Source organism: Myotis davidii, unplaced genomic scaffold (genome assembly GCF_000327345.1).
Source record: "Myotis davidii unplaced genomic scaffold, ASM32734v1 scaffold32, whole genome shotgun sequence".
Classification (NCBI taxonomy): Eukaryota; Metazoa; Chordata; class Mammalia; order Chiroptera; family Vespertilionidae; genus Myotis; species Myotis davidii.
In genome coordinates, this window is record NW_006286587.1 from 2,432,550 (window position 1) to 2,446,949 (window position 14,400).

At 46.0% G+C, this 14,400-nt stretch overlaps 1 pseudogene; it reads right to left on the bottom strand.

Moving 5' to 3' along the window:
* Positions 1–8,823: 8,823 nt before the first annotated feature.
* LOC107182186 lies at positions 8,824–9,158 on the bottom strand (annotated as a pseudogene).
* Positions 9,159–14,400: the final 5,242 nt, after the last annotated feature.

Genomic DNA, 14,400 nt, shown 5'->3' on the forward strand with positions numbered 1-14,400 from the left:
CCTGGGGAGTGGGCCTAAGCCTCAGTCTGGCCTCCCTCTGCGGGAGGCGACTGCTCGATTAAGGGAAGGCACCGCCGCCATCACACCACTGCTGCTGCCACTGCCGGCTGCCGGGGCTGCCTGAGCCTCGGCCCGGCCCGGCCCTTGCAGCAGCAGTCACCATCCAGCCTCGCATGCCCACCCGCACACGCCTGCTGCTCACACAGATCCAGACCCGCCAACACCTACAGGTATGCAGCATCAAGCTCCCACCCACCCACGTGCACCTCACTGTGCACACAGCCCCGCCCATCCGTGTGCACCTGCTGTGCACGCAGCCTCCTGGTGATCAGCTGTTACAGTGTGAGGGTGTCATGACCACATAGGCTTTTATTGTATAGGATAATTGTATACCTGAAACATACATAATTTTACTGACCAGTGTCAGCCCATGGAATTTATTATTCAATAAAATAGTGAAGATGACTCGAGCCAATCCTCAGGGAGCCGCTGTGGTGGCCTCCAGGCTGTGAGCCGATGGCCAGGGGTTTTAGGCAGGTCCAAAGGCATGTGTGAGAGAAAAGCACCAGGCGGCTTGCCTTGAGCTCTGCCCTCTCATTTAGGAAATGAGGGACCAGGAGCCACAGAAGCTGAGAGAGTCAAGTTCAGGGACTTCCCTTCCGTTTTAGCCCGCTGTCTCTCTTCTTACCTGCCACGATGCAGGGACCTCGCCCCCACTCCCTCCCTCCCTTCCACTCTCTAAAAATCACCCCAAGGCGCTTCCGACAGGCAACGTTCCATGAGGGTGCATCAGAACAGCTCAGTCATCACAAACGGCAGGTGAGGATGAGGATGGTCCAGGGGAAGCAGCCGCAGGCCCTCCTGAGCGCCCACAGTTCCATCATCTCTGCAAGCTCGGGGGTGTCCAGGGACCGGCGAGCCAGCTGAAGGAAGCTTCGGCTCCGGGTTTTGTCAGCTCTTCCTGCTGGTGGGAAGAATGGGGGCTGGCAGGAAGGGAAAACCCCTGAACAAAGAGCCAGAGGACAATCAGGCTGCCTGGGGAGAGGTCACAGCTGGCCTGGGAGCTCATTGTACCGGGGAGGGAGCCACCTGGGTGAGAACGAGCCGCTGCCTGGGACAGGCTTTAAAGCCCTAGAGAGCCCCTGGCTGCCAACACCACACCAGGCTCAAAAGAGACTTATTTTTAAAAACCAGGGCTTTTCCGTATGTGTTTAAAACAAAACTCATGTTGCCTGGCTCAGTGGTGGAGCATCGACCTATGAAACAGTAAACCCAGAGTTTGACTTTCGGGATCTCAAAAGAGACTTATTTTTAAAAACCAGAGCTTTTCTGTATGTGTTTAAAACAAAACTCACATTGCCTGGCTCAGTAGATGAGCGTCGACCTATGAACCAGGAGGTCACAGTTTGATTCCTGGTCCGGGCACATGCCCGGGTTGTGGGCTCTATCCCCAGTGTAGGGCATGCAGGAGGCAGCTGACCAATGATTCTCTCTCATCATTGATGTTTCCATCTCTCTCCCTCTCCCTTCCTCTCTGAAATCAATAAAAATATATTTTAAAAAATAAAACTCATGTTAAAAAGCAAAAAATAAAAAAAAAATACCACATGTGTTTACATTGCTAGCCAGAAAAGAGGTTCCTCAAATGAATTAGCCACTATCCAGAGATGGGAGCAAAGATGAGTTTGCACGTTGGGGTTGGGGATGGGGATACAAGGATCCTGAGAAATTTATGGCGTGTGGGGTACTCAGGGCCTTGGGCATCCAGGTATCCAAGCCAGGGTGCCACTGTGTCCAGGGGTCATCACTCCAATCTGATTGAGGGACCTCGGAAAAGCTTTAAAAGGCTAACTCCAGCCCCATTTTCCTGGGGTCCTCCCCCGGGGCATGGCCAACACAGAGGTGTGCTGAATCCCGGCTCCCTCTGCTCCTCTCACCGGCTGTGTGTGCCCTTGAGCAAGTCACGGCTCCTCCTAGTGTCTCTGTTTCCTCACCTATAAAGTGTAGGTAATGACCTGCCATGGGGTTGGAGTGAGAATGCCAAGTGCTTAAGTCAGGCAGTACCCAGAACATAGGAAGCACGCAACAGATATTAGTGACTGCGTGCTGCTATTACTTCTGCACTCTCAGTCCAATGCCATATACATACTCATAACCTACCTTCCTTTCTTTTGTCTACATTCCCAGGACTGGCTTTGGGGGAGGGGAATGCATCATTAGTCCACTCACTTCTCAGCACTGCCACTGCCACCACCTGGCCCTGGCTGCCATCTCATCTGGATGTCTACAACAGGCTCCTAACTGGTATTCCTGCCTCTGTTTATCCAGGAATAAGGATGGTCTATTAAAAACATAGAACAGCCCTGGCAGGTGTTGTTCAGTGGTTAGAGTGTCATCCCACACACCCAAGGGTCGCAGGTTTGATCCCCGTCCCTGGTCAAGGTATATGCAGGAGGCAACCAGTTGATGTGTCTCTCTCACATCGATGTTTCTCTCTCTCTCTCTCTCTCTCACACACACACACACACTTTTAAAGCTTCTGTTGTACCAATAATAAAATCCAAACTCTTAACTTCATCTTGGCCTCGCTTTCCCTGACTAACTCTATTTTAGTCACTCAAGTCTTCTGTCAGCTCCTGAAACACAAGTTCTCTCCAATCTCAGGCATTTTGTCTGCTTTTACTCCTCTCCCTTCATCATGTGGGAAGCTCATTCTCAACCTTCAGGTCTCAGCCTAAATGTCAGCTCCCCACCAGACCTTCCCAGACCATTCTGCCTAAAGTAGGTTCCTTCTGCTGCATCTATTTCAGCTTCTTGTTCCATTCAAAGCACTTGTATCGATCAGCTATTGCTGAGTAACAAAGCACCTCAAAACTCTATGGCTTAAAACAACAATTCTCCATTACCACTCACATCTGCAGATTGGCTGCAGTTCACTGATCTAGACTGAGCTCAGCTAGACAGCTAAACTCCTCATGGAATGGCTGTGGGTCAGTCAGGGGCAGTTTTGATCCACACGTCTCTCGTTCTCCTGCTGGGACCAGACTGGAGTTGTTTTCTCATGGCAGAGGAACCAAAGAGCCAGCAGAAATGTGTGAGATCTCTTAAGACTTAAGCTCAAAAGTGACACACTGTCACTTCTACCCACATACCATTGGCCAAAGCAAATCTTGTGATCAAACCCAAAGTCAAGGAGTGGAGCAGTGTCCTCCACTCATAATGAGCCCAGGCAGGCATGGGGATGCATGGAGAGATGAAGAATCAGGGCAGTCGTTCAACTGATTTATGATTAATATTTTTATTTCTCACCTTCTATTGAGATGAGAAGCCCGTACCTCTATTGGGGATCACTCGTCCCCATCCAGGTTCAGAAACCGTGGTCCTCAGACTTCAGATTGGACACCCTCTCGGTGAGCATTCTTAACGGGTGCTGGTATTTATTTATTTACTTAGTGCGTGCACTTTTAAATGTCATCCATTTTAGTGGTCTATCTTCTCTACCTCTTGCACTTGCATTATTTTTTTTTACCTATATTTTTTCAGTAATTGTTAAGCTTCTTAGGATTTTTGTGAGAGTATTAGTCTAAGTAAAACTAAAAAATAATAGTTGATGGCACATACAGTCCCCACCAAGGCACTTTTCTAAATGGTTTAAAGGCATTTAGTCCCTGCAGCAGTCCCAGGAGATGGGCCCTCATTTGTGCCCCCATTAAACAGTTGAAGAAATGGAGGCGGGTAGGAAGTAATCCAGGACTCTCCGCAGTGCAACAAGGATTCGAACCTGAGCAGCCTGGCTCAGAAATCACCAAAGCACACCAGGGAGGTGTCAACAGCATCATGTGCAAGCCCCTGAGCCCACAGAAGCTTTCTCCAGCGGCCTCTCCAAGGTAAGAGGCTCTCATGTGTCCCCCGGTACCCCTTCCCCTTTACCTTATGCAACATGATACGGGGCTGACACACAAGCCATCGAGGTCAAAGTGTCACTATTTTGGAGTTTTTAAAAAATCAATGATTTTCATTAAAATGGGGCTTGTAGTCTTTTCCCACCCACTTTGGCGGCGGGCCACTGCTCAGAAGAGGTGGGAGAGTGGGAGTAGCGGGAGTAGCACAGCCCCTGGACCACCAGGGGGCGCCCTAAAGCCACCGACTCTGATGGGCAAGGGATGCTCCTGCCAGGATTCAGGATGAACTTGAACGCCTTCTGAGAGTTGGTGTTTCATACTCTCATTCACCACCAGTTTGAAAGATGCCTGTCTTTCTTGGTCCCAAATCCTTCTCAGGGCTGGGGCTGGGATGTGGATCCAGGTGTGACACTCGGCTAATACAGGGATGGGACAGTGACCATGGAATGCTCAGGGAGTCCCAGAGCTTGAGGGTACCAACCGGGGACGACACCTCGCCCTCTGCCTCCACACCTATCAGTCCTGGAGACAGGTTTTAAAGACCTTCTTCATGGTTTCAGGGAGAAGTGTCTGTGAGGACAGTCCATCTAAACAGAAACCTATTTTGAAAGGTGCCCTTCACACACAAAATCTAGTGCACGCAACTCATGCTTCGCCCTATAATGTTCCAAGGTTAACATGAATGGCATCAGCTTTTGGACTGAGTTTCACCACCTTGACCACGACTTTCCAAGATGGCATTCTCAATGGGCAGGTGCAGGATGGGGACGCAGCGAGGCCCAGCGCCAGGTGGAGGAGAGAGCTCTGACAAGTTCATTCCAGCAGAGAGACTAGAGCAGGGGTCCTCAAACAGAGGGGCCTGTTCACTGTCCCTCAGACCGTTGGAGGGCCGGACTATAGTTTAAAAAAAACTATGAACAAATTCCTACGCACACTGCACATATCTTATTTTGAAGTAAAAAAACAAAACGGGAACAAATACAATATTTGTATTTGCATGTGGCCCGCAGGCCATAGTTTGAGGACCCCTGGACTAGAGTGTTACTCACCCCAGGAGTCACTGCATCTTGAAGTCCCTTTCACCAAGCGGAGGGCAGTGCCTCACCCCACAGGATCCCCTGGGTGAGTGTGCAGCATTATAAGTCAGGGGCTACATGCTCATAGAGATGGAAAGATCAGTCCTTTATTCATTCAGGGAAACCAAGAAGGATGTCTTTAACATGAGGGAGTCGCAGTGAAAAAGACAGAGAAGATCTCTGTTTTATAGGGACTTCCATGGTAGAAGGGGAGACAGGAAACAAACAAGCAAATGAACAAGGCAGTGTTGAATAGAGCTGAGGGAAGCCGATGAACCAAGGCAATGTGATAACACAGCGCCGAGGAATGGTTGATTCTCGACTGGGGTGTTGCTACACAGATGTATTCATTTGTCCAAACTCTCCAAGCTGTGCCCTTAAGCTGGGTGCGTTTCAATGCATGTAGATTTTAAATAATGAGGAGTGGCTGAGGAAGAGGGACATTACTAGAGCGATCAGGATGACCTCTTTGCAGAAGGGACTTGAGCTGAGGCTTGAAAAATAAGAATGAAGTAGCCGTGGCAAAATGGCTGGTGTCTCTTTCCTGCAGCATCTTGGCAGGAAGAGAAACTGTGCGTTCAAAGGGTCCTAGTTGAGAATGTGTTGAGGGGGTGGAGAGGCAAGAGTGAGGGAGAGGAGCAGGAGGGTAGGTGTGAGGAGGTAGCCAGGGGCTGGTGATGAAGGCCTTGATGTATAGAGGTTCATTCTAAGTGCAGGTGGAAGCCACTGGGGGACTAAATGGAGAAAGGAGAGAGCTCCCCAACCTCATGAACCCCAAAGCCACCTCCAGGCTGAGTCTAAGGAAGAGAGAGAAGGAGGCAGCTACCTGAGTACTGGTGGTAGGACTGGCCTAAGCAGGGGGACAACTGGAGTCCAGGTTGTCCGGGGAGGGCACTGTGGCCGTAGAGGGAAAAGCAGCAGGGAATGGGCAGGACCTAGAAGCCAGGAAGAGCCAGGCTCACTTGGAGGGCTTCAAGGTCTGGGGTGCTCAGCAAGTGGGCACTAACGTATGCCCCTAAAATGAGCCCCAGGAACACCCCAAAAGGTGAGTCAGAAGAAAAGGGACCGGGCCGAATGCCATCAGCAGGGAGGCACTGCCCAGCCCCTGACCTGAGCGCTGTAAGTGCTGCCTCCTGTGAGTCCACAGGCCACCCTGTGGACACAGACTAAGGACGCCTCAGGGAACAGGTGACGGCGTGGTCCATGTGGTGCATAAATCAAGCCCTGAGCCTACAGGGAAAAGTGTTTCTGTAATGGGGGCAGTTGGCTGAAAACTCAGCAATGTGTCCCCAAAATGCCTTCACTCATTTCTGCCTGGCGGATACCCAAAGGTCCGCAGCTGTGTGTGCTTAGAAGACTGAAGGAAATGAACTCCAAGGTGACCTCTAACACCCAGTGGCCTGGACTCCTTACAGAAGGAAAAGCCAAGTGAAATATCTGAAATGGGGCCATCTGCCATCATCTGAGAACAGACTCACCCAAGGGGAGACAGGTTGGAGCAATCGCGGGGGCGGGGAGCAGGAAAATAGAGGGGCAGTTTCATGCCTTCAACGCTTTCACAGAGAAGGGCTCGGCCTTCGGACTTGCCAAGTGGCTCCTCTTTCTTGTCTCTCTGTGTCTAAGACCTTCATTGTTTCCAGTGTTAAATGGATGGCAGGGGGAAAGAACCGAAGCTTCCACCGCTCACTAACTGCTTGGGGAATGACTCATAAACCTATGGTGACCTTGAGATGGCTTAGAGGAGGGAAAGATCGCTGAGAGCTGGGGGTGTGGGGTCAGCCCTGCCTCGGCTAAGAAATGAAAAATAATTCTGGTACAGGACACAGCTCAGCTTTACAACGCATTTTCATATAGCCATATAAGGTAAAGGCTGGCCCTGGGTCCAACCAAAACTTATGACTGGCACAAGAAGGCGGAAAAGGAGATGGAGAAAAATAAGACCCCAGATGAGCAAGTCAGAAAGGGCAACATCAATGTGTCACTGATCGATAAACTGGAAGACGACAAAGAATCGCCTGAATGCCTTGAGTGTTGTGGGGAGGCCTGGGAGGGAGGCCACGGAGGAGCAGGAGAGAGAGGGTTTTTGCCTCTTTAAACTATGTACGTGTGTATCACTGAAGAAAAGGGAAACTGTGTTTTGTAAAAAGTTGATCCATCACAGGAAAAGATACCACCACCCTTACCCATCCTAGTCAAAAGGTAATCTTTACAATTATATACTGTTCCAACCTTTTTCTATGTTTATATATGGAGTGTGTGTGTGTGTGTGTGTGTGACATAAATAATGTCATCCTGTCTGTATCTTTTACTAACTAGTTATTTTCACTCAACATTATTTCTTTTTTTTTCCTTAATTCTCACCCAAGGAAATGCTTAGAGAAAGGAAGGGCAAGAGAGAGAGAAACATCAGTTGGTTGCCTTCGATACCTTGACAGGAGGTTGACCCCTCCACCCAGGTGTGTGTCCTGATCAGGAACTGAATGGCAAACCTTCCGGTACACAGGACGATGCTCAACCAACTGGGCCACTTTGGCCTGGCAACTAACTTTCCTTCTTTCTTTCTTTTAATTTTTTTAGTATTTTTGTTTGTTCTTAAGCATTTTTATTTTATCTTTATTATTGAACGTGATACAGATGTGCCCTTTTTTCCCCCATTGACCCCTGTAACCTGTCTCCTCCCCCTGCCCCAGGCCTTCACCATACGATTGTCTGTGGAAAACAGCATTATTTCTTGACACCTACTTTCAATTAGTGGAATTGATTTTGTGCTAGATCTATGGACTTTACTTTCTCTACAAATTCTGACTAAAGAAATTATTGCTCAATGTGAGACAAACCATTATTTCCAGGGCTTTAAGCTCCTTTACGTAGTTCATTGAAATCAAGTTATTATCTTTCAGTATGTCCAAGAAAGTATTCTAGATCTTGAATTTCCAGGGGATGCATTTGGGGACCATTTTCCTTGATGCGATGACGCCGTTTAGATCAGGATACCTAGCAGGATTCATTCACAACATCCTGTATAAGTTTTTGTGCCTGGCTTGTCCTTTAAGGGACACCCGGGGATTTTTTACTTTTTTCCTTCAACATGTTGAATGCCACATGAGCCTAAAAAGCAACTTCATGACTTTAAGGGCAGCTTAAATTTAATGTTATAAAGCCTAAAATCCTCATTGTTTTCATCTTAATTCAGGATGAATTCTATTGAAAAACCATGGTGTACAGTCCTCAGATGATTTGGGGGCCCCAGGTAAAAATTGGAATAAACTTCTAAGGAGTATTTACTTCACCTTATTTTGTAACTAGTTCCTCAGATGATGGGCACGCACATGGGGCTACACACAGGTATGTTGTGGTGAGGTTTTATGGTGCTCCGTACCCCGAGAACCAGAGTCTGTGCCATGGTTGGGCTACCTTAATATTGCTTTATCATTCAAGGGTGTAGGATTTAAGACCAGGGCTAAGGATTGGGCCTGCAACCGAGCCACATGCCCTTGACTGTAATCGAACCCGGGACCCTTCAGACCGTGGGCTGACACTCTAACCACTGAGCCAAACCGGCCAGCTACAGCTCAGTTTTTAATTTTTTGAGGAAACGCCATACTGTTTTCCATATCCCTGCACCAGTCTGCATTCCCACCAGCAGTGTGCTAGGGTTCCCTTTTCTCCACATCCTCGCCAGCACTTGTTTGTTGATTTACTGATGATAGCCATTCTGACAGGGGTGAGGTGATATCTCATTGTGGTTTTGATTTACACATCTCTGATGATTAGTGACTTTGAGTACTTTTTTTTTAAGTGAACATATCAAGATTTTATTGTCATATAATTTAAAAAAATGAAGCTTAGAACTGGATCACTTGAACCTTTCTCTTTTTATCTCGTCCCAGCTCAAAATGCCTGCATCTCTTAATAGCCAGCATTCTCTTAGATCTGCGGTTGGGCTCAACGCATTCAAGCCTCAGCACAATCTTCTTTGTAGTTTTAGCCTTTTTTCCGAAAATCGGCTTAGTCTGCCCACCATAGCCACTCTGCTCCCTGTCATAACGCTGCTTTCCCTGCACATACAGAGGATCCTTGCCCTTCTGGTACTGTGTTCTTTGTGGGGTTGATGCTTGCCACACTTTTTACAGAAAGTTCGGCGGGTGTTCGGAACGTTCACCATGTTTGCGAGAGTGCTATCGGCAGGGAAAGCTTGAGTACTTTTCTGTATGTCTCTTGGCCATCTGTATGTCCTTTTGTGGAAGTGTCTATTTAGGACCTTTGCCCATTTTTAAATTGTATTGTTTGTAGGTTTACAATCTTTTCAAGCTTTCTGTAATCCTTAGGGGCAGTTAGACTTGTTGAAGTTAATTTAGGGTCACGTGGGATAATCTGGGGCTTTGGGTTTAAGCATCATTTAAGAAACTTGAGGATATTTAGGGTTGCTTAGGATTTAGGGTTTAGTTTTGTTTAGGATCTTTGAGGACATTTTAGAATATGGGGTAGTTTTAGTTCCCTTAGGATTTGGGGGGTCATTGGGATTTATGTAGCTTCCGTTCAAAGTGTGGTTTGTGGACCGGCAACATCAGCATCTCTGGGAGGTTGATAGTAAGGCAGAGTCTCAAGCCGACCTGCTGAATCTGAGTCAACATTTTAATAAGACAGCCCCCGCCCCCACACCTCCAAAACCCTCTGTTTTAGAAGGATTTGGGGTCATTGGAGATCATTTCCAGTCATTGGGGCTTTAGGGTTGTCACACATTAGCCACTGGGTCATTAAAATGACTGGGTTCTTTAGAGTCCTTAGAATTAGGCTCATTTTATTTTTCATTCAGGATATTTTACACATTTGGAGTTAAAATAGTTTAGGGTTTAAATATAAAGTCTTTAAGAGACTTCTAAGATGTAGGTTCTCTTGGGGTTGCTTAGAGCTTTTTAAGGATGGTTAATATCATTTGGCATCATTTAGTGTCACTGAAGATCATTTAGGGCTTAAAGTTATCTTGAGTAATGTATGCCTCTTCAGAATCTTTAAGATTGTTTGAAGTCTTAGACTATTTCGAATATTTGGGGATCACAAAGGATTTAGAAGCATTTGGAGTGATTTATGGCCCATTTGATAGTTTGCAATGATCTTAGGTCATTTTAGCAGATATCACAGGATTTGTTTGTTTATTTATTTATTTTTTATTTTTAGAGAAAGAGGAAGGGGGAGAGAGAAACATCAATTTGTTGTTCCACTTATTTATGCATTCATTGGTTATTTCTTGTCTGTGCCCTGACTGAAGACTGAACCTGCAATCTTAGCATATTGGGATGATGCTCTAACCAACAGAGCAGAAATTAAGATTTTTAAGGAACTTGGGTCAAGATATTGGGGTTGTCAAAATATTCGTGCTCTTGTCCTCTTGAGGTCTTTGTGTTTAGGATACATCTGGATATCCATTCATGCATTCCACAAACATTACCAAGGTGCCTGCCAACGGTCATATTCTGGTCTAGATGTTGGAGTCACCCTCACGGAGTTTGAGCTCTCGTGGAGGAGATAGATAAATCAACAAATATATCCGGGCAGCGAGAAGTGCTTTGAAGAAAATAGAAGCAGAGAGTAATTGGCAGAAGGGCAGCTGATGGAATTGGGGCGCTCAGGACCAGCCTCAGTAGGAGGCAAAAGTTGTTCTGAGACCTAAATCAAAAAGCAGCCGAGCATGTGATGTGCTGGAGAAAGAATGTTCCAGAAAGAGAGAATGGTGAATACAAAGTCTGGCATGTTTGAAGGACAGAAGGCCAGAGTGCACAGCACGTTGACTGTTGAGGAGGCTGGAGGCAATAGGGTCCCGGAGCAGGTGGGGAGGGACCACTTCGGTCTAGATAGGCTGGATAAGGACTTAGCTCTCTTTTCAAGTCTCATGGTCAATCAGGGTCACTGAATAGCATATGGGTTCTTCAGGTTTCGAGTAGGTTCCGTGAAGGCTTAGGCCCTCTGGGAGTGTTAGTAGCCACTGAGGATCATTTAGGATCTTTTATGACCACTTTAAGGACCTTTTCTTGCTGCATAGGATTTTAGAAATTCATTCAGGATTGTTTAGCATAATTATTGTTGTTAAGGATTTAGATTTTAAACGTTTTAGGTTTTACAGTGGTTTGGAACTGTTGAAGGTTATTTAGCATTTGGTGTCAGTTAGAGCTTTTTAATTATATCTTGACTTCCTTACAGTTATTTGTGGCCTTTTTCATTGTTATGGTCTTTCAGGGGTATAGCCCTTTGAACACACATGCTGCCTGCCAGCTCTGGAAAGACTCTCAGCCTTAATAAGCATAACCAATGGATGCAGACACCAGGGGGGTGAGGGCATGAACTGGAGCGAGGTGTGTGGGGGGGGTGGAGGGGGGGGACAATAAGGCGATAAAGACACATATGTAACACCTTAATTAATGAAGAAAAAAAAGAAACCGACTCAAAGCCTGTCTCCAGCCAGGAGCCCTGCCCCAGGCTGCCCAGCCTCTCTCCTTGTGTTGTCTCAATTTGTCCTTGGATAGTCGGTTTTCCCCTTTTCTGTATAGGACTCTGAATCTTAAACTGAGATGTCATTTTTGTCTTGTTTCTGTTTTTTAAATTGTCTCTGGTCGAGCCCCTGTGATGAATATACTAAATAAATACATCTGGGTTTATTTTTTAAGGTGCACGAGGTAGGATGGGGAATAACGAGTGTCCTATGTGACCAGGGACAAAACACACATCCAGAATCTTCCATACAAGGCCTTGCTTAGCTACGCAGGCAGTGCATCTGGTACCCAATTCACAATCAAGAGAACTTCAGAATGCAAGAAAATGAAAGCAGGACAGCCTGACAATGTATTCTGGCTAACCTCGGGTTTCCAGAATTTCCAATAGGTTTTTTTTCCCTCCTTTTGAAAGCTTTTGTTTGTCCAGTGCCTGAAAGCACTGAGAGTACAATTAGAAAGTGGGTTTGGTATCCAGGGTAACTGAGCCTGAACCCAAGGAATCCCCCAATTTCTCACCCGGAGACTCCATCCTTCAGGCTGCTGTACACGCAAGACATCAGCGTGACTGACCTTCCTCAAAGGCCCTGGCACTATGGGTGTGATCCTCCCATACTGGGTGTGTGTGTGTGTGTGTGTGTGTGACATACATGCACACACACATGATTTGGGCACATACGGACTGCATTTCAATTGCATGCTGGGCCTCCTGTTACAACAGGGATGTTGAGGCCTTTTGCTTAAAGGAAACTGGCCCCAGCAGTGAGATGAGAGCCTAGCTGGCTTTAATTTTTGTTTTTTATGGGTTTTTGCATATATATATGTGCTTTTGGAACTTCAATATTTTTGAATGTAAAGAAAAGAAAGCCAGGTATAAACATAAAGAAAATGTCACTTCCCCCTTCCAAGGTAACTTTTTTCATAGACTTTTATACATCGCCCTGCAATCATATTGAAGATGCTATTTTATTCACTTTAATAATAATATTTTCTAAGTTTTAAAATAAACTGTATACTATACTTGTAATGGCTAAATAATATTTTGATTATGTTCTTATTTTACCTGTTGCCTTATCACAAAACGAAGAAGTTCTCTTTGGCTTTTTTGTTTTAATCAAGGCTTACCTACTTGGCTTGTTATGAGCATTGCTTACAACATTTGGGGGAGAGTCTGTCTTTGTAATCCATAAAGAGGTTTACCTTTCCATTTTCATTTTTATTTTAGAATCAAGAGATTTTATTGCTGATACCTAGAAGTAAAATGTGTATGTGTCCACATTGTTTTGGCAACCTTGCAAAATTTATTTAGTATATCTAATGAAGTCTCTCTAGATTATCATGACCATTTTAAATTCAACTTTTTTTTTAATATATTTTATTGATTTTTTACAGAGAGGAAGGGAGAGAGATAGAGAGTTAGAAACATCGATGAGAGAGAAACATCGATTAGCTGCCTCCTGCACATTCCCCACTGGGGATGTGCCTGCAACCCAGGTACATGCCCTTGACCGGAATCGAACCTGGGACCTTTCAGTCCGCAGGCCGACGCTCTATCCACTGAGCCAAACCGGCTTCGGCTTTAAATTCAACTTTTACTTGTGGGGTTTTTTTTAATGGTTCATAGATGTTAGAATTTGCTCTTTCTGCTTAGTTAGTACAAGCACTTTTGGCCAAACTACTTAAATTTATTTTTGTGACAACTCGTGCTATTGCCAAAATTTGGTTAAGGAACTTGACCAATATAAGTGAACAATACATTACATTTCTGTAATTCTGTCCCTTACCTTTAGAATCTTTCCTTGGGGACATTTTGGATTCCAGACTTTGTATAGCATTCAATATTTGCTGCGCGTGGGAGTTCTCATCAGCAGTTTGTTCCGGAAATTATACCCCGGACATCTCTGAGACATAACGACTTTCCACTGGCAAAACATGCCCACGCTGTTCTGTTCATCCTGCCCCAAAGTTGGCACCCGCTACTGTCCCCAGAGCCCAGGTTTCTCTCAGCGGCGGACATTGTAAAGGACCCAAACCTGGGTGCTATCAACCCTTAGATGGTTATGCAGGCATGGTCAGGGTGACATTCAAAGCCACAAAGTAATGCCAATGTGTCCAATGTTAAAACCCACTGAGAAAAATGGATTTGTAATGTAAGAACATTGGAATCAGTATTATCGAAACACTGACATATAAAATATCTGAATTATTGTTTGCCTTCCACCAGAACATGTGTTTAGATATCCTAAGATATAAACTTAACCTTTTAAACTTTATAAAGTTTAAGCTTTCTAAACTGTTATACTTTATAAAACTTGAACTTTTTCCAACTTATGGCTTCATCTTAAAAACCTCACATATGAAAATTACAATAAGCTGCTTTGGGGCCAGTGTGTGAAGAACCATAATCATCTCCACCTGGGGCTCTGTGAGAGCGACAGGGTGCTGTTGACAATTACACCGAACAACAGAGCGAACTGGAACTGTCCTGGCCAAACCAGGACTTACAGCCCCTACCAAAGGGCCTGTAGTTTTAAAACTTTTAAAGTTAACTTACCTATACTAATAAAAGGGTAATGTGCTAATTAGATCAGGTCGACTGGCCATCTTCCAGATGTCCAACTTCCTTCCAGACAAAGCCATGGTGGTGGGGGCCGAGGCAGTTAGGGGCAAAGAGGCTGTCAGGGAAGGGCAGTTGGGGGTGAGATCAGGCTGGCAGGGGAGGGCAGTTGGGGGCAACCAGGCAGGCAGAAGCAGTTAGGGGCGATGGAGCAGGCAGGCAGAGGGGTTAGGGGCAATCATGCAGGCAGGCAGGTGAGTAGTTAAGAGTCAGTAGTCCCAGATTGTGAGAGGGATGTACGACTGCTGGATGTCCCACAGGGATCAGGCCTAAACCAGCAGTCGGACATGCCCCAAGGGGTCCCCAATTGGAGAGGGTGC